The sequence below is a fragment of the Acinonyx jubatus genome, chromosome X (genome assembly GCF_027475565.1).
Source record: "Acinonyx jubatus isolate Ajub_Pintada_27869175 chromosome X, VMU_Ajub_asm_v1.0, whole genome shotgun sequence".
NCBI lineage: Eukaryota > Metazoa > Chordata > Mammalia > Carnivora > Felidae > Acinonyx > Acinonyx jubatus.
The window spans coordinates 63328907-63353743 of NC_069389.1; the positions used below are offsets into that span (position 1 = coordinate 63328907).

The window sequence follows — 24837 nt, forward strand, 5'->3', positions numbered from 1 at the left end:
TTAATACTCACAAACACACTAGGAAACACAGAGAGTTTTAGTAACTTGCTTAAGGTTACACAAGTAGTTAATTGTCAGAATAAAACACAGGCAGTTTGTTTTCTAACCACTATACTGTATTATCCCTTGGTAGATATACTAGGACTAGAGAAGTGAATGAAAAAAACAGTAGAGTTTATCAATGAGTAGACTAAAGAAGGGGATGAGTTTGATAAGAAAGACTTCTTAAATTAACAAAACAGGAGATTTTGAAAAGCTTCTTTTCTTAAAAGTCAATTTATAGTTAGTAGTAATTCAAGCACTTTAAAGTAGACTTAATGAAAGTCTACTTTCTTTTCTACTTCAAACTTCTTTTGAAGTTAGGACACTTCATTCCATCTAGTTAAAGTTAATGCCTATGGCCTAGGGTTACTAATGCTCCATAAGCACTCAAGGACTAAAGCTCATCAATCTTATTTGTCCATTGTTTTCTCTAATTTCTTAGGTTTAGAAGTAGGCTGTTCATATGTGAGCATTTGCCTTTCCTTATAGGGTGTCACACAATTTGGCTTTACAATCTAGATGTTTAAACAGTGGTGGCTGACAAATCCATGTTTGTACCATATATAGTATTACGTGGGTTAAGATTGTATCTTTGAGGGTCTTGTCCTTGGGATCAAGCCTTAGAGCTTTAGTCTAACTCCTGATGGGATCTTCTCTGGCAGTTGTGTGTAGGATGGGTTTGAAAATTAATGATCAGTTTCCAGAAATGAGCAACTACAGATTTGACTTTGCTAGGATTCTATTTTTAATCAAAGTTAAACTGTATGATCAAAAATTCTAAATTTAAAAAGTTGTTTTTAACTTTTCAACTTATTAACTTAAAGGCTTTATGCACCTATAATTAACTGAGGATGTGTGCTCAGCTATCTGTCACATATAGAATTCTGTTTGTCTTTGACATTTTTAGGAGGCTTCAATGCATCTGTATAGACTATGCAATATTTCAACTTTCAATTAAATGTTTTATATTTCAGGCATTCACCAAAATTTGAAAGGGAAAAATGTTAACAATTTTACAGAAGAAATTTGTATTTCATTAAGTCTACTTTAAAGTGTTTGAATTACTACTAACTATAAATTGACTTTTAAGAAAAGAAGCTTTTCAAAATCTCCTGTTTTGTTAATTTAAGAAGTCTTTGGCATTTTATGTTTTTGCTTCTCATTTTCTCCTTATTTTATTTTGCAAATCCAAGAAATATAATTCTTATAACAATTCTATTTTTCTTTACAATGCTTGTTTCAATTCTTTTCCGGTAAGGGGAGGCCCTAATCTTCTACAATTTCCTCAAAGTCTAAACCAACAGCTGTTAGCACTTAACAACTAATCAGCTCAATTCAGCTCACCTGTGTGAGTGATCCTTGACAGCTCCATCTGCTTTGAGTCAGGGTTTTTTTTTTTTTTTCTTTTCTTTCCTTTTTTTTCTTTTGTAAAATACTTAAAGGGGAAAACATTCTAATGAAATTGCAAGATTATTTTCAGCCATTTTTAGTGTTATTCAATGTAGAAAATGTTTAAAATGATATATTTACTTTAATGCATACATCTAATCAACAAATGGCTATATGGCATATATAATGGAAATAAATACTATTGACAACAAATACATCACAAATAACCAGAAAGTTAGTTATGTGTTACAAAAGAGAAATTGAGAAAATGTTAGCTAAAAATAAATATAAAAAGTCTGAGTCTAACCTTGTAAAAAACACAAATTATTTATAAAAACCATTTAATATGGCTTAATATATTATGGCATAAATTACCATATTAACTAAAGTAAATGTACTAAACTAAAATCACTTTTTTAAAAGGGACAGGTCTTTAATACTCACAATGAGGCTTACATTGTATTAGGAATGATATTGAGATTGAGGAGATTACTAAAGAAAAAAACAATGTCCTTATAATTTCATTGACTTATTTATCTTATGTATTTATTTATTTTACTTTTTCTGTTTAATTGAAGTATTGTTGACACACAGTGTTACATTATTTCAGGTGTACAACATAGTGATTTGGCACGTTTCTGTGTTATGCTACGTTCACCACAAGTATAGCTATCCTCTGTCACTATTATGCTATTACAGTATGCTGTACCTTTTACACCCATGACTTATTCATTCCACATTCCTTCACCCATTTTTCCCATCCCTCCACCCCCTTTTCCTCTAGCAACCACAAGTTCTTTGTATTTTTGGATCTGTTTCTGCTTTTTGTTTGTTTGTTTTGTTTTTTAGATTCCACGCATAACTAAAATCATTATGTCTGACTTATTCCTCTTTGTATAATATCCTCTAGGTCCATCCATATTTTTGCAAATGGAAAGATCTCATCCTTCTTTGTGGCTATTATTCCACTGTGTGTATATGCACCACATCTTCTTTATCCATTTGTCTATGGATGAACACGGGCTGTTTCCATATCTTGGCTGTTGTAAATAATGCTACGACAGACAGAAGGGTGCATGTATCCCTTTGAAATAGTGTTTTTGTTTTCTTTGGGTAAATACCCAGTAGTTGAATTACAGGGTCATAGGGAAATTCTATTTTTAACTTTTTGAGGAGTCACCATACCGTTTTCCACAGTGGCTGTACCAGTTTTCATTTCTACCAACAGTGCACAAGGGTTCCTTTTTCTCTATATTCTTGCCAACACTTGTTATTTCTTGTCTTTGATTTTAGCCATTTTACCAGGTGTAAGGTGATATCTCATGGTTTTCATTTGTATTTTCCTGATGATTAGTGACATTCAGCATCATTGTATGACTTCTTTCAGAAAATGTCTATTAAGGTCCTCTGCCTATTTTTTAATTGGATTATTTTGAGGTTAGGGTGTTGGATTGTAGAAGTTCTTGATATATGATATTACCTCTTACTGGATATATCATTTGCAAATGTCTTTTCCCATTCATTACATTGCCTTTTTGTTTTGTTGATGGTTTCCTTCACCATGCAAAAGGTTTTATTTTGTTGTAGTTCCAATAGTTTGATTTTGTTTTGTTTCACTTGCTTTAGGAGACATCTAGAAAAATGTTGGTAAATCCAGTGTTGAAGAAATTAATGCCTAAATTTCCTTACAGGAGGTTGTTTGTTACATTTTATTAATTAATTATTTATTTATTTAATTTACATCCAACTTAGTTAGCATATAGTGCGACAATGATTTCAGGAGTAGATTCCTTAATGCCCCTTACCCATTTAGCACATCCCCCCTCCCACAATCCCTCCAGCAACCGTCTATTTGATTTCTGTATTTAAGAGTCTCTTATGTTTTGTCCCCCTCCCTGTTTTCATATTATTTTTCCTTCACTTCCATTATTTTCGTCTGTTTTGTATCTTAAAGTCCTCATATGAGTGAAGTCATGATATTTGTCTTTCTCTGACTAATTTCATTTAGCATAGTACACTCTAGTTACATCCATGCAGTTGCAAATGGCAAGATTTCATTCTTTTTGATTGCTGAGTAATACTCCATTGTATATAACATCTTTCTCCATTCATCCATCAATGGACATTTGGGCTCTTTCCATACTTTGGCTATTGTTGATAGTGCTGCTATAAAAATTGGGGTGCATGTGCCCCTTTGAAACAGCATACCTGTATCCCTTGAATAAATACCTAACAGTGCAATTGCTGGGTCATAGGGTAGTTCTATTTTTAGTTTTTTTGAGGAACCTCCATACTGTTTTCCAGAGTGGCTGCACCACTGTTTGCATTCCCACCAACAATGCAAAAGAGATCCTCTTTCTCTGCATCCATGCCAACATCTATTGTTGCCTGAGTTGTTAATGTTAGCCATTCTGACAGGGGTGAGGTGGTATCTCACTGTGGTTTTGATTTGTATTTCCCAGATGATGAGTGATGTTGAGCATTTTTCATGTGTCGGTTGGTCATCTGGATGTCTTCTTTGGAGAAGTGTCTATTTACGTCTTTTGCCTATTTCTTCACTGGATTATTTGTTTTTTGGGGTGTTGAATTTGATAAGCTCTTTATAGATTTTGGATACTAACCCTTTATCTAATATGTCATTTGCAAATATCTTCTCCCATTCCATCGGTTGCCTTTTAGTTTTCCTGATTGTTTCCTTAGCTGTGCAGAAGCTTTTTATTTTGATGAGGTCCCCATAGTTCATTTTTACTTTTGTTTCCCATGCCTCTGGAGACGTGTTGCATAGGGAGTTGCAGGGCCGAGGTCAAATAGATTTTTGCCTGCTTTATCCTCTAGGATTTTGATGGCTTTCTGTCTTACGTTTAGGTCTTGCATTCATTTTAGTTTATTTTTTTGTATGGTGTAAGAAAGTGGTCCAGGTTCATTTTTCTGAATGTTGCTGTCCAGATTTCCCAGCACCATTTGCTAAAGAGACTGTCTTGTTTCTATTCGATATTCTTTCCTGCCTTGTCAAATATTAGTTGGCCACACGTTTGTGGGTCCATTTCTGGGTTCTCTATTCTGTTCCATTGATTGTTTTTGTGTCAGTACGGTACTATCTTGATAATTACAGCTTTGTAATACAGCTGGGATTGTGATGCCTCCTGCTTTGGTTTTCTTTTTCAAGATTGCTTTGGCTGTTTGAGGTCTTCTCTGGTTCCATACAAATTTTAGAATTGTTTTTTCTAGCTCAGTGAAGAACGCTGATGTTATTTTGACAGGAATTGCATTGAATATGTGGATTGCTTTGGGTAGTATTGACATTTTAACAATATTTGTTCTTTCTATCCAGGAGCATGGAATCTTTTTCCTTTTTTTTTTTTTTTTGGTGTCTTCTTCAGTTTCTTTCATAAGCTTTCTAGAGTTTTCAGTGTATAGGTTTTTCACTTCTTTCATTAGATTTATTCCTACGTGTTTTATGTTTTTTTGCACAACTGTAAATGGGATCGAATCCTTGATTTCTCTTTCTGTCGCTTCATTGTTGGTGTATAAGAATGCAACTGATTTCTGTGTGTTGATTTTATATCCTGCAACTTTGCTGAATTCATCAATCAATTCCAGCAGTTTTTGGTGGAATCTTTTGGGTTTTTCACATAGAGTATCATGGCATCTGCGAAGAGTGAAAGTTTGACCTCCTCCTGGCCAAATTGGATGCCTTTTATTCCTTTCTGTTGTCTGATTGCTGAGGCTAAGACTTCCAGTACTATGTTGAATAACAGTGGTGAGAGTTGACATCCACGTCTTGTTCCTGACCTTACGGGGAATGCTCTCAGTTTTTCCCCATTGAGGATGATATTACCGTTGGGTCTTTCATATATGGCTTTTTTGATCTTGAGGTATGATCCTTCTATCCCTACTTTGTTGAAGGTTTTAAACAAGACAGTATGCTATGCTGTATTTTGCCAAATCTTTCTCTGTATACATTGAGAGGATCATGTGGTTCTTGTCCTTTCTTTTGTTGATGTGATGCATTACCTTGATTGCATCAAGTTAATTGTTTTGTGGTTATTGAACCAGCCCTGCATCCCAGGTATAAATCCCACTTGGTCGTGGTGAATAATTTTGTTAATGTATTGTTGGGTCTAGTTGGCTAGTATTTTGTTGAGGATTTTTCCATCCATGTTCATCAGGGAAATTGGTCTACAGTTCTCCTTTTTAGGGGGTCTTTGGTTTTGGATTCAAACTAATGCTGGCTTCATAGAAAGAGTTTGGAAGTTTTCCTTCCATTTATATTTTTGGAACAGCTTCAAGAGAATAGGTTCTAAGTCTTCTTTAAATATTTGGTAGAATTTGGTAGATGGAAAGCCATCTAGCCCTGGGCTGGTTTGGGGGGAGATTTTTGATTACTAATTCAATTTCTTTACTGGTTATGGGTCTATTCAAATTTTCTATTTCTTCCTGTTTCAGTTTTGGTAGTTTATATGTTTCTAGGAATTTGTCCATTTCTTCCAGATTCTCCATTTTATTGGCGTATAATTGCTCATAACATTCTCTTATTATTGTTTGTATTTCTGATGTGTTGGTTGTGATCTCTCCTCTTTTATTCTTGACTTTATTTATCTGGGTCCTTTATTTTCTCTTTCTGAACAAACTGGCTAGGAGGTTATGAATTTTGTTAATTCTTTCAATAACCAGCTTCTAGTTTCATTGATCTGATCTACTTTCTCTTGGTTTCAATAGCATTGATTTCTGCTCTAATCTTTATTATTCCCTTTCTTCTGCTGGTTTTGGGTTTTATTTCCTGTTCTTTATCCAGCTCTTTAAGCTGTAAGGTTAGGCTGTGTATATGAAACCTTTCTTCATTCTTTAGGAAGGCCTGGATTGCTATATACTTCCCTCTTATGTTCGCCTTTGCTGCGTCCCAGAGGTTTTGGTCTGTGGTGTTATCATCTTCATTGGCTCCCATGTATTTTTAATTTCCTCTTTAACTTCTTGGTTAGCCCATCCATTCTTCAGTAGGATGTCCTTTAGTTTCCAAGTATTTGTTATCTTTCCACATTTTTTCTAGTGGTTGATTTCAAGTTTCATAGTGTTGTGATCTGAAAATATGCATGGTATGATATTGATATTTTGTACTTGTTGAGGGCTGATTTGTGTCCCATTATGTGATGTTCTATATGCACTGGAGAGGAGTATGTATTCTGCTGCTTTTGGATGAAATGTTCTGAATATATCTGTTAAGTCCATCCAGTCCAGTGTGTCATTCAAAGCCATTGTTTCCTTGTTGATTTCTGTTTAGATGATGTGTCCATTGCTGCAAGGGGGGTGTTTTTCTACCCTAATATTATGGTATTATTATCAATGAATTTCTTTATGTTTGTGATTAATTGATTTATATATTTGAGTGTTCTCAAATTTAGAGCATAAATGTTTACAATTGTTAGGTCTTCTCTGTGGATAGACCCCTTAATTATGATATAATGCCCTTATTCATCTCTTGTTACAGTTTTTATTTTAAAGTCTAGATTGTCTAAGTATGGCTACTCCAGCTTTCTTTTGGTGACCATTAGCATGATATATGGTTCTCCATCCTCTTACTTTTAATCTCAAGGTGTCTTTAGGTCTAAAGTTGTTCTCTTGAAAAGAGCATTTGGATGGATATTATTTTCTTATCCATTCTGCTACCCTATGTCTTTTGATTGGAGCATTTAGTCCATTGATGTTTAGAGTGAGTACTGAAAGATATGAATTTATTGCCATTATGTTGCCTGTAGAGTTGGAGTTTCTGGTGGTATTTTCTGGTCCTTTCTAGTCTTTGTTGCTTTTGGTCTTTTTTTTTCACCTTTTCTCCTCTCAGAGGGTCCCCCTTAAAATTTTTTGCAGGGATGGTTTAGTGGTCACAAACTCCTTTAATTTTTGTCTGGGAAACTTTTAATCTTTCCTATTTTGAATGACAGCCTTTCTGGATAAAGAATTCTTGGCTGCATACTTTTCCAATTCAGCACATTAAATATATCCTGCCACTCCTTTCTGGCCTGCCAAGTTTCTGTGGCTAGGTCTGCTGCAAACCTGATCTGTCTTTCCTTGTAGGTTAAGGACTTTTTTCCCTTGCTGCTTTCATGATTCTTTCTTGCCTGAGTATTTTGTGAATTTGACTATGATATGCCTTGTTGATACTCAGTTTTTGTTTAATCTAATGGGGGTCCTCTGTGCTTCCTGGATTTTGATGTCTGTGTCTTTCCCCAGGTTAGGGAAGTTTTCCGCTATGATTCTCTCACATAACCCTTCTACCCCTTTCTCTCCCTCTTCATCTTCTGAGACCCCTATGATTCTGGTGTTGTTCCTTTTTAATTAGTCATTTCTTTCTCTAATTCTTAAATTGTGCCTTTTTGCCTTAGTATCCCTCTTTTTCCTGCTTCATTATTTTCCATAAGATTGTCTTCTATACTGCTGATTCTCTGCTCTGCCTCATTCATCCTTGCTGCTGTGGCATCATTCAAGATTGCAGCTCACTAAGGGCATATTTTTTTATTTCATCCTGACTAGCTTTTACTTCTTTTATCTCCACAGAAAGGGATTCTAATCTATTTTCAACACCAGCTAGTATTCTTACTATTGTGATTCTAAATTCTGGTTCAGACATCTTGTTTGTATCTGTGTTGATTAAATCCCTGGCTCTTTCTTCTTGTTCTTTCTTTTGGGGTGATTTCCTTCATTTCATCATTTTAAAGGAAGAAATGGAATTAATAAGGTAAAAAAAATAAAATTTAAAATTTAAAATAACACCAAAAGAATCAAATAAAGGATGCTAGATCTTAGGTGTATTTTGGTCTTGTTGTTGAAAGGAGCTTGATAGATTAGAGAAAAAGGGAAAGATAAGAAAAGAAAAAAGGAAAATGTTTGAAAATTTGAAAAAATGAATACAATGAAAAGAATATAATGAAATGATAGAAGTAAAATAGAATTTGAAAATTTACAAAAAAGTAAAAAATATAGTAGAAAAAATTACAGAAAAATAAAATGGAAAATAAAAATAAATTTTTGCTTTCTGTATTGAAAAATTAGAAAAGAAAAGAAAAAGAAAAAAAATGAATAGATAGACCGGTGAAAAGACTGAAATACGAGTGAAATTACATTGGTTTCCCTTACAAGTCAAACTATGAAGCACTTTATAGTCTGTAAATTAAGCAGGTGGAGAAACTTGTGGTGTTCCTGAAGACAGAGGTTGGCCCAGTTGGGTGGGACCTACTGCAACGGCTGCATTCTCCACTAGATGGTGCTGCTTAGTTTACTGTTGTGGTCCATGTAGGTGTGCATGAACATGCTTGGGAGGGGTGAAAATGGCGCCACCCACCTACCAAGTCTCTAGTATCAGAACTCTATGCTCTCCGCAACCAGCAATCGTGCACTCCGTCTTTGTCTCTTGTTTCTATCCACTTCCCACTTCTAGACTGTCCATTACCAAGCCATCAGGATGCCAGGAGGCACCACCCTCCTGAGTTTTATCTCATATGCAGCTGTATTTCCCAACCCCTCACCCTGAGGGACTGTGGCTTTGACACGTTCTGGCCTTCTGGGGGAGGGTCTCACCAAGTAATGGTCAGGTACAACCCACCCCCAGGAATGTTCACAGGATTGTGCTGCTGCCAATGCCCAGAGACTGTGGCTGGATGCCAGCTCACCCCAGAAAAACTTCACACAATTGTGTAGTAGCAGCATTCCAGGGATTATGGTAAATCACAATACACATCTGGCACCAGGCTTCACCCTTAATGTCCTTGTTCCAACACCAGCAAATGTGGTTGTTCTCTAGGATCTGCTGGGACCTTTGCCTGTGGGGTGGCCTCACAGCCTCTACCAAATATTCTCCAAGCAGGGGAACTGCCTCTCCTTGTGTGGCCCTCCGACCCCTCAGATCTCACTCTCTGCTCCTGGGGATTCACCCTTCCCACCAGAGCACTGCCAGGTATCAATCTGTGGAGTTTCAGACTCTGCACTCCCCTTGTTTATAGAGTCTTAATGGAGTTTAAACCCTCTATTTTCTACTTTCTCCCCTTTTTGTTCAGTCCCTTGCATACTCTTTCTTTTCTCTCCAGCTGCTTTTGGGCAGGAGGGATGTTTTACCATACTCTCCTCCCATCTCCTTCCTCTCTCTGCAAGCAAAAACAGCTCCCTGACCTCTGCAGCTTCTCTCTCCCCCACTTCACCTCTCTGCACCATGTACCTTCTGAGTTCTTTGGTTCAGGTTGTGCAGATTGTTGTGTTAATCCTCAAATCAGTTTTCTAGGTTTGCAGGGTGGTTGAGTGTTGATCTGGCTGTAATTCAGGGGCGAAAGATAAAAATAAAAAATACCTTCCATGCTGTTCTGCCATCTTGGCTCCTCTGACTTGTTTTATAACTGAAAGTTTGTACCTTTTAATCCCCTTCACCTAGTTTGTGAAGTCCCCCATATACTTACCCTCTACCAACCACCAGTTTGGCCTCTGTATTTATTAGTCTATTTTTTTGTTCATTTGTTTTGTTTTTTAGATTCTACATATAAATTAAATCATATGGTTATTTTTCTTTCTCTGTTTGACTTATTTCACCTAACATAATACCCTCTAGGTCTATCCATTTGTCATGAATGGGAAGATTTCATTATTTTTATAGCTGAGTAATATTTCATTTTATACATATACCAACAGAAAAGATGAGACTTTTGATGGGCCTTGAAGAATGTATGGACTGAGAAGGTTAAAAAAATAAACCCCAAGCAGGATGGAAACATAGAGCTTGTCTGGAGATGCATCTTTGATTCAGCCAGCTCCTGCTTATCTCTCAAGGGTTTATGTATTGTTTTTAGGTGCCTGTATTCAGTGCCACCAGGCATGTAACTAGAATCCTCAGAACATTTGAGACAGGGCCCATACTGCATAAAAATCCCGATTAGACAGGATTAGTAGGTCAAAAAGAAACTACTAACAACAGGACTAACACCATTTTTAGGGAAGAAGTGTTATCAGAATTTAGAAAGAGAGAATCATATAGAATAGGCCACCTGGAAAGGAACAAGCATTTTGGGCAACGGACCCTGCTAGCCTGCGGTGATCCTTCAGGGAGGGAGCTGGCATGTAGTAAGTGTTTAATAAATGTTAGCTATAATTTGATCAACACATTGCATGTGATTACTTAAAAGCTAAAGTTAAATTACTTTAAATTACTACATGCTGCTCATGATTTCACATACTTAAAATATATTAATTCATCTTAATCCTTAGCAACCCCAGGAGAGAGTTGCTAATATTAACTCTGTTTTACAAGTGATTATCACACCCAGGCACAGATAATTAAATAACTTATCCAAGATTATATGTCTAATAAAATGGTAGATCCATAATTTGAATGCAGGTAATTTTGGCTCTAGGACCCAATCTTTTAATAACTATTCTTTACTGTTTGAGCTGGTTAGTGTTCTTAGGTCCTGAGGTTGAGAGTGAGTATGGTGTGTGGTATGCTCCAGCTTGTTTTATTCCCTCCTTTTTTCACCTCTTTCCATGTCAGTTGAAGATGGATCTTTGTCTCATTGTCTCTAGGGACCAATTAAAAAAATAAAAATCTCTATGATGGTATACAATCCTCAGGCCCTGTCCAATATCTTTTAACACAATAAATTAAGAAACAGGGAATTTCCATTCAACATGAAATATCAATAAAAGGGAGATGGTGGCAACAGTAGAGTGTTGGCCAGGCCCAAGCATGACTCTGCAAGTAAATATGAAAAGTCACATTCATCCTTTTAATTAATTTTATGATAATAATACTGACCACAATACTCACTAACTATTTAGGTATATCTACTAAAATATTAAAAGAAATATTTACCTTAACCAGTAATAATTATTCTTTGGTCACTTTTGATTTAATAAAAGTTCTAACCCACAACTCCAATCCAATTATTGCCTTTATTTTCACCACTGTCCTCTCAAGATAAAATATACCTTGTATTGCAAGTTATGAAAGCTTTTCTGAAGTTGGACTGTGTTACAGTGAAATATTTGGCATTACATATTTATTTTTATATGATTTACTTTAGCAATTACATAATGTTATGATTTGTTGTCCGAGATTCATCACAAGATGTCTTTTGATCAATGTAACCAACCTAAATAGTTGTTATTAGACAGCTCTTCAAGCACAAGAGATCAAGGTTGGGGTTTTTATGTATGTGTGTTTGTACACACATGAATGTATATAAGAACATGAGTACACATATGTGTGTGTTTCTGCATGTGCTGGTTCAGTCAGGCTCATGGAATTTGTGATTTTGTGCTCGCCATAAAGAGTGAAAACATTAGGAATGCCATTGGTATAAAATTTTGGTCACTTCCCAATCATAGTAAAATTATGGGGTTATAATGGTCTTCCTACTATAGTAGGCAGTGTCTCATAAGGACCATTTTCATTTAAAACGGCACCCACTGACACTGACTTGTTCAAGGAAAAGGCTAGATACAGAAAAATCTCTGCTCCTAAATTTGAACAGTCTTCTCTTTTGAAATGTCCCCAAACTGCTCACTTGCCTCCTTGTATCCAACCTAGGATTGTAACCTGTATCTGAAGACCAATTAGAAAGTCTTTTATTTAAAAAAATATTAAAATTTTGCCAATCATACACTGTCTCATTATGGTGTCTTTTTATTCTATAAAACTTACTCCTTCCTATCTCCTTGAACCGCTCTTGAAGCAAAAGTAAAGGCAGATGGGTTCCTGTGCACAAGTTTATAAATAAGCACTTTGTTAATTTTGTCTCAGATTTAGTTTCATCTTTTATAGTATATTCCAAATGAATTCAGCAAGCCTGATTTGAATAAGTTCTCAAGATAATTTCTTAGTTTAATTCCTTACAAAAATCTAAGGTTACTAAGTTATCACTGTCTGTTTCAGTTTACAATTGCCTCCATGATAATCTGCCTGCTGATAACAAGAGAAATAAGCATATTTTAGATGTAATTGCAAGATCTTTTTGTTCCTTGCTAAATTTTCCTAGATACTATAGTAAATGATGTAGTGGAATAGTTTGTCATTATTATACCTAGCAATATACATTTTTTGATTTCTCTTTTCAAATGTAGTGATCCTTTCTATAAAGGAATCACTAGTGAGCCATATGTTAAAATAAAAAGTAAATATTTTTAGCAACTTTGCCATAGAGAAAGACTTAGGGAAACTTTTCCTCTTATGCATTTCCACTTCTCCTTAGATTCCAATTATAATTACTACTGTTCAAATTGGATATATTCAATGATTTTTTTTAAAGAGTGTTAAGCTTCACAAAACTTTTAATGCTCTCAAGAGGAAAGAAACAAATTTCCATCTCATCCTGGAAAAAATAAGCTATAAAATAACACAATAAAGAACCTTTATATTACATTGAAATGTAAAAATTCACAGTCAAAAAATCTTCTTATGTCTTATAATTTGATGCCAAAACCATTTTGTAACACTCTGGCAGTTCTGGAGCACAATTTGTTATTTTCGGTCAATCTTTCTTACTTAAAAGGCCTGCTTTAAAATAGAATTTTAACTTTGCACGAATATTTTAAATATAATACCTTTTTTTCTTTATCTTGTGGCCAAATTTTAAGGGAAAACCAGAAACCTTGGATCTATAGACTTGACAGTGTAATTCTTAAGTTTACATGTAACACATTAACACAGCTGTGACCAATAACTGCACTGTCTTTATTGTTCTCCTATGATATGAAATTAAAATGAAATGGAAATGTTTATTCCATATATGGTGGGCAACACTTTAAACAGATAATAAATTCTAAGGGGGTTTTCCTGAAAGCAAAAGGTCTCTCATTTAACCAAACCAAGAGGTGACTCAATGACAAGTTTGTTGAAATAGGCAGAGACAGCTGATCATCCTGTCAATTCATTCAGTTACATAGCAATATCTTCACTATGGGGAACTATTTTTATTTTGTAACTCTCGTGTTCCATGACAAATGAAGCTTTTTGTTTCACGTGGTGAATTGAATTAGCCCAATTCAATTGGTCATCTTTATATGAAGATAGATTTTCTTCCCAGGACATTATTGACAAGACTCTTTTGGTTTTTGTTTGTTTCTCTTTTAAAATTCTCCTGGAACCTGTTTAGAAATTATATATTAATTCTTTGATCAGGTTTATGATGTTTTCCCTCATTGAAAAAATTGACATATCACATTTAATCATTTCAACTCAACATTATTTTGCCTTGTTTGTACCAATCAATAAATTGAACCAAATCAAATTATTGAAGGTTGTTAATTCTGAATCCGATAAGTTCCTGATTCCAACATGTTCAGATGACATGTATTTTGTTTGAAATAAGATATTTCTCCTTCAACAGACACATGCCAATTCAACAGTGCTACATGAGGAACTTCCATAACTATCTAAGGACAACTTGCTGACATGAGTCTGAAAATTGATTTTCAACATGTTCAGTGTCTTTAGGGGTGTAGGAAGGGCATCATGTGGGGAAGCAAGAATTTCAAGAACTTCAGGGTGTTTTTAATTAACTTTCCAATTCCATCCATATATCATTTACCACTGTACAAAGAACTGATGCCTGCAAATGGCACAGAAATCTAGAAATTTCAACAAAGATTGTTAACTTGTATTGTTCCATTGGGTCACTAAAGCTATAAGAACTAGTCCCAAAATATCCTGGACAACATCTTTGACACTCAGCAAGATGCAATATCACTGGATATGAATGGTTAAAGGGATTATTGGAGAAGTTCAGAGAGACTGGTAGACAGTTGAACTATCTTTTCAGTTTGTACTGTATCTTATTCCACTGAAAACAAGATTAAGAATATAGGCAAAATGTTTCAGAGTATTACTGTGTGCTTCCAAGAGAATAGGTCCACAGAGTTCTGGGCTCTACTAAATCCTGATTCTCCTGGAGCTGATCCCAGAGGCTAATGGATAGGATTTTCCAAGGCAGACTCTGTTGGTTCTCTGGGAATGACAGTCTGTCAATAAAGGCAAACTGAGAAGAAAAAGGATTACTCTCAGCTCATGGTAAAAAGTAACAAATAACTGTGGTATATTTATACTTGAGTCTTTTTTTATAAAAACATCTTACTCCTAGTTTCAGAGGTAAATTGTTAAAGTGCCCCTTTGTCTATAAAGTCACATTCCCCCTTCTTCTACCTATTTGTGACTCTTCCTACTTGTCCTTGATTTTAATTTCAACATGATTCCATGAGGATTCAAATGTTGATGCTTATAGAGAGAGATTTGTCTCCAGCCCTGTATTAGGACTTGTATGACACTAAAAGTTGGCACGAATTCAACCTACCTCTTTCTACCAAATCCTATCTTACTACAACCTTAAATCAAAAAAAGGTCTTAGTTTTCACTTGATGTGTTTCTTATCACATGTTCATACTTGGATATCATCATCTATATTTCATGCCAAATTAAAATTGGCTCTCTTTCATTTGGCAAACATTAATTTTACCTTCTTTCCCATATTTGGTATCAAGTATAGCTCAGGTCTACTTGAATTTTCCTTAACAGTTTTCTTAAGCTCAGGAATTTGTAATTATTTAGTAACTGGTATTGTAGGATAGACCAAAGCAAGAGAAAAAATGCTGATGTTTTGTGAACTCCCTTTTAGTAAACTTTTGCATTTTAGTGCTGAGATGAAGTGACTTCCAAGAAGATCTAGGATCCAGATGTTTGGTTCAGATGACTTTAGTCATGGTATCTGGGATTGCTGTTCCAGAAAATATAAAATATGTTTAAGGTGTAGTAAGTACCTCTATATCCCCAGATAGTATGTTTAGAGCACTGTGAAAGACATATGACATATAAAACATGAGTCCAGGTTTCAAGTATTTACAATAAAAGGAGAGAAAAATGGAAAATGCTATTAGAATTATTAAAGCAGTAGTGAAGATGTTAAGTGCTACAAGAGTTAAGAATAGGAAAAAAGTGTGATTCTTCTGAATTGCATTATTCAGGATAGGTTTCCAGTAGGGGTAGGATTTGAAGTAGGCCTTGAGGGTTGGGTAGGAGTATAGGTGGAGGTGAGTATAAAATATGAAGGGATAAGAACCGTTTAAGCAAAAAATACAAAGTAATATCTGAGTAAAAATTGCAGTGAAGACTAGTCTTATCAAAAAGTACTAACTGGGGCTCCTGGATGGCTCAGTCGATTGAGCGTCCGACTTCAGCTCAGGTTATGTTCTCACGGTTCATGGTTCGAGCCCTACGTCGGGCTCTGTGCTGACAGCTCAGAGCCTTGAGCCTGCTTCTGATTCTGTGTCTCCCTCTCTCTGGCCCTCCCCCGCTCACGCTGTGTGTCACTCTCTCAAAAATAAAAACATTTTTTAGAAAAAGTACTAATTGATCTCACATGCTCAGGTCCTTAAAAAATTAAGCTCTGACATAAAACAAACTCATGTTATTTTAATAGTATTATTATGCTAATAAATGGAATGGGAGACAGTAAGAATTATTTATTACTAATGCAGTTTGAAAAGGTTCAAATTAACATTTTACATTAAATGTTAAGTCTGCACCAGTGGTTTCAAACTTTAACTTGCAGAAGAATAAGCTGGGGGGGGGGGGGCTCTTAAAATACACATTACTGTATCTCATCTCCAGCATTTTTGATTCAGTTGGTCTCTGATGGTTCTGGAGAATTTGCATTTCTAATAACTTCTTTTTTTAATATGAAATTTATTGTCAAATTGGTTTCCATACAACACCCAGTGCTCATCCCAAAAGGTGCCCTCCTCAATACTCATCACCCACCCTCCCCTTCCTCCCACCCTCCATCAACCCTCAGTTTGTTCTCAGTTTTGAAGAGTCTCTCATGCTTTGGCTCTCTCCCTCTCTAACCTCTTTTTTCTTCCTTCCCCTCTGCCATGGTCTTCTGTTAAGTTTCTAAGGATCCACATAGGAGTGAAAATATACGGTATCTGTCTTTCTCTGTATGACTCATGTCACTTAGTATGACACTCTCTAGTTCCATCCACGTAGCCACAAAAGGCCATATTTCATTCTTTCTCATTGCCCCGTAGTATTCCATTGTGTATATAAACTACAATTTCTTTATCCATTCGTCAGTTGATGGACATTTAGGCTCTTTCCATAGTTTGGCTATTTTTGAGAGTGCTGCTATAAACATTGAGGTACAAGTGCCCCTATGCATCAGCACTCCTGTATCCCTTGGGTAAATTCCTAGCAGTGATATTGCTGGGTCATAGGGTAGGACTATTGTTAATTTTTTGAGGAACCTCCACACTGTTTTCCAGAGCAGCTGCACCAGTTTGCATTCCCACCAACAGTGCAAGAGGGTTCCCGTTTCTCCACATCCTCTCCAGTATCTATAGTCTCCTGATGAGTTCATTTTAGCCACTCTGGTGTGACGTGATATCTGAGTGTGGTTTTTATTTGTATTTCCCTGATGAGGAGTGATGTTGAGCATCTTTTCATGTGCCTGTTGGCCATCTGGATGTCTTCTTTAGAGAAGTGTCTATTCATGTTTTCTGCCCATTTCTTCACTGGATTATTTGTTTTTCGGGTGTGGAGTTTGGTGAGCTCTTTATAGATTTTGGATACTAGTCTTGTGTCTGATATGTCATTTGCAAATATCTTTTCCCATTCTGTTGGTTGCCTTTTAGTTATGTTGATTGTTTCCTTTGCTGTGCAGAAGCTTTTTATCTCCATGAGGTCCCAATAATTCATTTTTGCTTTTAATTCCTTTGCCTTTGGGGATGTGTCAAGTAAGAAATTGCTGCGGCTGAGGTCAGAGAGGTTTGTTCCTGCTTTCTCCTCTAGGGTTTTGATGGTTTCCTGTCTCACATTCAAGTCCTTTATCCATTTTGAGTTTGTTTTTGTGAAGGGTGTAAGAAAATGGCATAGTTTCATCCGTCTGCATGCTGCTGTCCAGTTCTCCCAGCACCATAACTTCTTAAGTGACACTGGTGTTGCAGATCTAGGGACCACATTCTGGGGGAAGTGTTTCAGTCAGAGGAAACAGCTAGTGCAAAGACCTTGAGACTCAAATTATCTGGGTGTGTTCAAGAAACAATGAGGCCTTTTTGGATGAAATAGATTGAACAAGTGGGAGAGTAGTAGGTCAGAGAGATAAGGGGAAGTTGAGGTCAGAGAGGTAATAGGGATGAAATACAGGATCTTGGAGGTCATAATCAAGATTTTGGCTTTTATTATGGAACTGAAAGTCATTCAATTTCTATTTGGACAAGCCTGTCTTGTTGCTGTGAGAATGGACTTAAGGAGAGCAAGGTAGAGTATCAGAAAGTCAGTTAGAATATTGTAGTAATACAGGCCTGAAATGATTAACTAAGGTAGTAGTAATGAAACTGGTGAGAAGCACTGGACTTTGTACATACTTTGAATACAGTGCCAACATGATTTCCTGAAAACAATAAAAGATGACTCCAATGTCTTTGTTCTGAACAACTGGAAGATGGATGTTCCATCAACTAAGATAGGGAAGACTATGAATAGAGCAGATTTTGAGGTAGGGAAAGACAAGAGTTTAGTTTGTGCTATGTATGGTTTGAGATTTATAGACTTTTAAAATATTACAACTGGAAGGGGCCACAGAGATTAATAGCCCAGTGAGGGATGATAATTAGACCAAAGTCACATATCTGGACAGAAGCAGATCTAAAATTGAGACACTATATTTTCTTATATCTCCAAAAGTTTCAGCACTGTTTTAGGCACACAGTAAGAACTTTCTAAAGACTTGTTGAAAGCTCTTATGAGGGATATTTAGTTAAGCACTCTTTGTTTTAAGTTTATTTATTTATTTTGAGGGAGGAGGGGAAGATGGAAGGAGAGAGACAGAATCCCAAGCAGACTTTGTATCATCAGCACAGAGTCTGATGTGGGGCTCAAACTCACAAACCTCGAGATCATGACCTAAGCTGAATTCAAGAGTCAGACACTTTCCTGACTGAGCCACCCAGGCACCCCTAGTTTAGCACTATTTACCAATATATATTTGGAGAAAATATCAAATCAGATTATTTCATCAATAATTTGTATAAGGTGATCTTTATAATGATTTTTAGGTTCTAAATATGAAAAATATATTGGTGCTAAAGAAGGTCCTAGGCATCACACATTAAGCTAAATTCCATTATGAGGGTTTAGTGTCTTGAAACTGCATATACTGGCCAGCCACAGAGATACTGTTCCTGAATGCTGAATCTAAGAGATATAATTAAGGTATTTTTTGTGACAGTTGAGTCAGTACAATCTGGGGACTCAAAAGATCTGAGCTCTGGTCTCAACTTTGCTTTAATCTCTCTGTGTCTCTGGGAAAGTCATTCCCCCTATTTGCGTGCAGTTTCCTCATCTGTAAAACTAAGATGTTGGCTTACATGACCTCTATATTTACTTAAAGCTCTTGAAATTAGATTACCAATTTCATTCTTTTAGAAGGAATTCGTGACTGAGTGTTTTTGTTCCTTAGGGCTTCCATGTGCATCCAGAAATTCATTTACTTAAACAACTAGATGCGAATTGTGAGTTTGGGACCCTCCATTGGAAAAGGTCAGACTTAAAAAGCACAGTACTGGCCAGTGATGAGGACTTCTCCCACTCGTGTTCGAGTTCCCCAACCATGAGATGACTCCACATGCACTACTTGCTGTGTACAGACCCAATCTGGTGTTGTAAATAGGTTGTTCTGTGTATAAATAAAACCTGCCATTGTGAAAAAAAAAAAAAAAGCACAGTACTCACAGTAGTAAGTATATTGAACTTTGAGGGTTTTTTATTTAAAAAAAATTTTAAATGTTTATTTAATTTTTTGAGAGATAGAGAGACAGAATGAAAGTTGGGGAGGGGCAGAGAGAGAGGGAGACACAGAATATGAAGCAGGCTCTGAGCTGTCAGCATAAAGCCCAATGTGGGGCTCAAACTCGTGAACCGTGAGATCAAGACCTGAGCAGAAAGCTGCTTAACTGACTGAGCCACCCAGGTACCCTAGTATATTGAATTTTGAATCAGAGTCTTGAATCTTTTCTCTGACCTCACCGTTGACTCACTATGTTACTTAACTGTGCCATTTTATCTGAGATTTCAGTTTTGCTCAAATAGGGCTACTGCTTGCCCCTCCCACATCATGGGGTTTTTGTGATAATCTAATGGGATAACAAATGTAAAGCATTTTTGAAGAAGATAAACTTTTAAAAATATAAATTGGTGTCGTACATAACACAAACACAATAAAAACAATGATAGTAATTCACATTTATAATTTACAATACGTTTCACTACATCAAGTTCTTGCTCCGTCATTTTGCTAAATGTCATTTTCTCAGTGAGGACTTTGCTGACCACTCTGTTTATAAATTATACTCCTTCACTCATGTTCCCATCCCCTATAGTCTGCTTTATTTGGGATGGCACTTACAACCTGCTAACATCCTGTATAATTTAATTCTATTTTTTAGTGCCTGTCTCTGGTCCTAAGAACGTATACTATATGAAGAAAGGGATTTTATGTGTTTTGTTCCCTCAACACTTAAAACTGTAAACTAATACATAACAGACACTTAATAAATATTTCTTTAATTAGTGATTTCTGCCTGATCTTTTCCCATGTAGGTACGTATATTATTAGCTTGTGTGAAATCAAGATATTTACTATTCATCCAGCAGAAATTATCTTTGTTCTATGCAGGTAGCTAGGTGGAAATCCTGCTATCTCAGAAGATCCTAAGTTAAGACAACTATTTTCTGTGGATATAATAAGCCTTTTCTTTTAATTCCAGTATAATGAACTACAGTTTTATATTAGTTTCAGGTGTACAATATAGTGACTCAACAATTCTATAAATTACTCAGCACTTATCATGATGTGTGTACTCTTAATCCCCTTCACCTAATTAACCCATCCCCCTATCCACCTCCCCTCTGGCAACCACTAATTTGTTTTCTATAGTTAATAGTCTGGTTTTTTTGTCTCCTTTTTTCTTTATTTATTTTGTTTTGTTTCTTATATTTCACATATAAGTGAAATCATATGGCATTTGTCTTTCTGTGACTGACATTTCACTTTATATTATACCCTTTAGATTTATCCATGTTGTTGCAAATAGCAAGAATTCATTCTTTTTTATGGACAAGTAATATTTCAGAATATACATATATATACTTTATATATTATACTAATTATATTAATAAGATATATATACAAATATACTACATCTTCTTTATCCATACATCCCAATGGACACTTGGGTTATTTCCGTATTTTGGCTATTATAAATAAAGTTGCAATAAACATTGTGGTGCATAGATCTTTTCGAATTAGTGTTTTTGTTTTCTTTGGGTAAATACCAGTAATGGAATTACTGGATCATATGGTAATTCTATTTTTAATTTTTTGAGGAATCTCCATGTTTTCTATATGAACAAACTGAGAACTTTTCTTTTCACCTAAAATCAGGAAAAAGACAAGGATGTCCACTCTCACTCCTTTTATTCAATTTAATCAGCCTTTTGAGGCACTCTGCTATAACATTAGCCATATGGTTAGGTGAGATAGATAGTTACTATCTTCTGAGTGGGATTGTTTAATGTAATGTTTCACCTTGTGGTCCAATATTATCTCTACCATTTATTAACCATGTGACCTTAATCATGGTACTTGAATTTACTAAGGCTTCTGTTTTCTCATCTATGAAATGAGGGTTTGCAATAGTGCCCTCTTCAAAAAGATGTTAGGTGACCAAATTATGCATGAAGCACTTGACACAATTCCTGAACATGGTAAAAGCCAAATAGTCTTCTTTAGGTAATGCCAAAGGGGGCAGGTGTTCTAGAAATATTCCCATCTCCCCTTCACAATTGGAATGATGTTTGATTTTCTATAAACGTCTTCCCATCCCCACAAAATACAAAATCCGTAGGCACTTATCCACAGAAATTGAGAGTATGTGTATATTCCCATGTCTAGGTACTTGATGGGGAAGGAAAGTGAAGGAGTAGCAATTGAAAGGGACTCAAAAGGAGGCTGAAATTCTGAAAATTCACTTCACCAACTTCAAAAGATGGTGCTGGCTGACGTTGATGATTGGAGCTTGGTCCATGGTACTTAAGGAAATATTCCTAAGGTAAGTACACCACAATAGAGGGTGCTGGGATACTAGATTCTATGCTGTGACTTGCAAGTTTCTCGTTGCCAACATGATTTTCATGGCTGCCAAAAAGTAGTCAAAAATCTCCCTTCAACAAAATTAATTATATATATATATATATATTCTTTGTGCACCTAGACATAAACTTCCATCCCTTCCTTATTTTTTCTTTTTATTTTTTAATATAATTTATTGATGTGTTAGCTAACATATGGTGTATAAACTGTGCTCTTGGTTTCAGGGGTAGATCCCATGATTCATCACTTAGATGCAGCACCCAGTACTCTTCCCAACAAGTGCCCTTCTCAGTGCCCATCACCCATTTCCCCCTCTCCAACCCTCAGTTTGTTCTCTGTATTTTAGAGTCTCTTATGGGTTTGCCTCCCTCTCTCTTTGAAACTATTTTTCCCCTTCCCTTCCCCCATGGTATTCTGTTAAGTTTCTCAAGATCCACATACGAGTGAAAACATATGATATTTGTTTTTCTCTGACTTATTTCATTTAGCATAATACCCTCCAGTTCCATCCACATTGCTACAAATGGCAGGATTTCATTATTTCCCATTGCCAAGTATCATTCCATTTTATATATAAACCATATCTTCTTCATCCATTCATCAGTTGATGGAAAGTTGGGGTCTTTCCATGATTTGGCTATTGTTTAAAGTACAGCTATAAACACTGGGGTACAAGTGCCCTTATGAATCAGCACTCCTCTATCCTTTGTATAAATTTCTAGTGGTGCTGGGATGCCTGGGTGGCTCAGTCAGTTAAGCGTCCAACTTCGGCTCAGATCTGATCTCACTGTTCCTGAGTTCAAGCCCCACATTGGGTTCTGTGCTGACAGCTCAGAGCCTGGAGCCTGAGAATCTGAGCCTCAGATTCTATGTCTCCCTCACTCTCTGCCCCTCCCCCACTCGCACTCTGTCCCTGTCTCTCTCTAAAAAAATAAATAAAAGTTACAAAAAAATTTTTTTAAAAATTCCTAGTAGTGCTACTGCTGGGTCATAGGGTAGTTCTATTTTTATTTTTTTGAGGAAACTCCACACTATTTTCCAGAGTGGCTGCACCAGTATGCATTCCCACCAACAGTGCAAGAGGGTTCCCATTTCTCTACATCCTCACAAACCTTTGTTGTTTCCTGAATTGTTAATTTTAGGTGCTTTGACTGGTGTGAGGTGGTATCTCAATGTGGTTTTGATTTGGATTTCCCTGATGATGAGTGATGTTGAACATTTTTTTCATGTATTGGTTGGCCATCTGGATGTTGCTCTGGAAAAATGTCTATTCATGTCTTCTTCCCATTTCTTCACTGGATTGTTTGTTTTCCGAGTGTTGAATTTGATAAGTTCTTTATAGATTTTGGATACTAGCCCTATATCTGATATGTGATTTGCAAATATCTTTTCCCATTCTGTCGGTTGCCTTTTAGTTTGTTGATTGTTTCCTTTGCAGTGCAGAAGCTTTTCATCTTGATGAGGTTCCAATAGTTCATTTTTGCTTTTATTTTTCTTTTCTTCAGAGAAATGTCCAGTAAGAAGTTGCTGCCGCTGAGATCAAAGAGGTTGTTTCCTGTTTTCTCCTCTAGGGTTTTGATGGTTTCCTGTCTCACATTTCGGTCTTTCATACATTTTGTTTTTATTTTTGTGTATGGTGTAAGAAACTGGTCCAGTTTCATTCTAATGCATGTTGCTGTCCAGTTCTCCCAGCACCTTTGCTAAAGAGACTGTCTTTTTTTCCATTCGATACTCTTCCTGCTTTGTCAAAAATTAGTTAGCCATACATTTGTGGGTCCAATTCTGGGTTCTCTATTCTATTCCATTGGTCTATGTGTCTGCTTTTGTGCCAATACCATGCTGTCTTGATGATTACAGCTTTGTAGTAGAGACTACAGTCTGGTATTATGATGCCTCCCATTTTGGTTTTTCTTTAAAAACATTACTTTGGCTATTCAGGCTCTTTTGTGGTTCCATAAAAATTTTAGGAGTGTTTGTTCTAGCTCTGAGAAGAATGCCAGTGCAATTTTGATTGGGATTCAATTGAATGTGTAAATTGCTTTGGGTAGTATTGACATTTTAACAATATTTGTTCTTCCAGTCCATGAGCATGGAATGTTTTTCCATTTCTTTGTGTCTTCTTCACTTTCTTTCATAAGTTTTCTATAGTTTTCAGCATACAGATCTTTTACCTCTTTGGTTAGGTTTATTCCTAGGTATTTTATGGTTCTTGGTGCAATTGTAAATGGGATCACTTTCTTGATTTCTCTTTCTATTGCTTCATTATTGGTGTATAAAAATGCAACCGCTTTCTATACATTAATTTTGTATCCTGCGACTTTCTCGAATTCATGTATCAGTTCTAGCAGTTTTTTGGTGTAGTCTTTTGGGTTTTTCATGTAGAGTATCGTGTCACCTGCAAAAAGTGAAAGTTTGACTTCTTTGCCAATGATTCAATTTCTTTCCTGGCTATCAGTCAGTTCAAGTTTTCTATTTCTTTCTACTTCAGTTTTGGTAATTTATATGATTCTAGTAATTTATCCATTGCTTCCAGGTTTTCCAGTTTGTTGGCACATAGTTTTCCTAATATTATCTTATGATTGTTTGTATTTCTGTGGTGTTGGTTGTTATTTCACCTCTCTGATTTGTGATTTTATTTTGGGGGGTCCTGTCTTTTTCTTTGTAATAAGTCTGGCTAGGGGTTTATTAATTTTATTAAGTTTTTCAAAGAACAAGCTCCTGGATTCATCAATTTGTTCTATTATTTATTTAATGTCTGTATCATTTATTTTGGCTGTAATCTTTATTATTCCTCCTTCTACTGGTTTACGACTTTGTTGTTCTTTTTCTAGCTCCTTTAGGTGTAAGGTTAGGTTGTGTATTTCAGATTTTTCTTGCTTCCAGAGGTAGGCCTGTATTGATATAAACTTTCCTCTTAGGACTGCTTTTGTTGCATACCAAGGTTTTAGAACATTGTGTTTTCATTTTCATTTGTTTACATGTATTTTTTAGTTTCTTTTATTTTGTTTGACCCATTAATTGTTTAGTAGCATGTTGTTTAACGTCCATGTGTTTGTGATCTTTCCAAAATTTTTTCTTGTGTTTCATTTTTAGTTCCACAGTGTTGTGGTAAGAAAAGGTACATGGTATGACTTCAATATTTTTCTATTTGTTGAGGCCTGTTATGTGACCAAATATATGACCTATTCTATGGAACGTCCCATGTGCACTTGAAAAGAATATGTATTCTGCTGTT

The 24837-nt window shown here is 35.9% G+C and overlaps 1 non-coding gene across 1 annotated transcript; it reads left to right on the forward strand.

Annotated features, from left to right (window-relative positions):
- The first annotated feature begins 19013 nt into the window (after positions 1-19013).
- LOC113597506 (small nucleolar RNA Z195/SNORD33/SNORD32 family) lies at positions 19014-19098 on the forward strand. The gene has a single exon (XR_003418274.1). It is a non-coding gene; the product is annotated as a small nucleolar RNA Z195/SNORD33/SNORD32 family (small nucleolar RNA).
- Positions 19099-24837: the final 5739 nt, after the last annotated feature.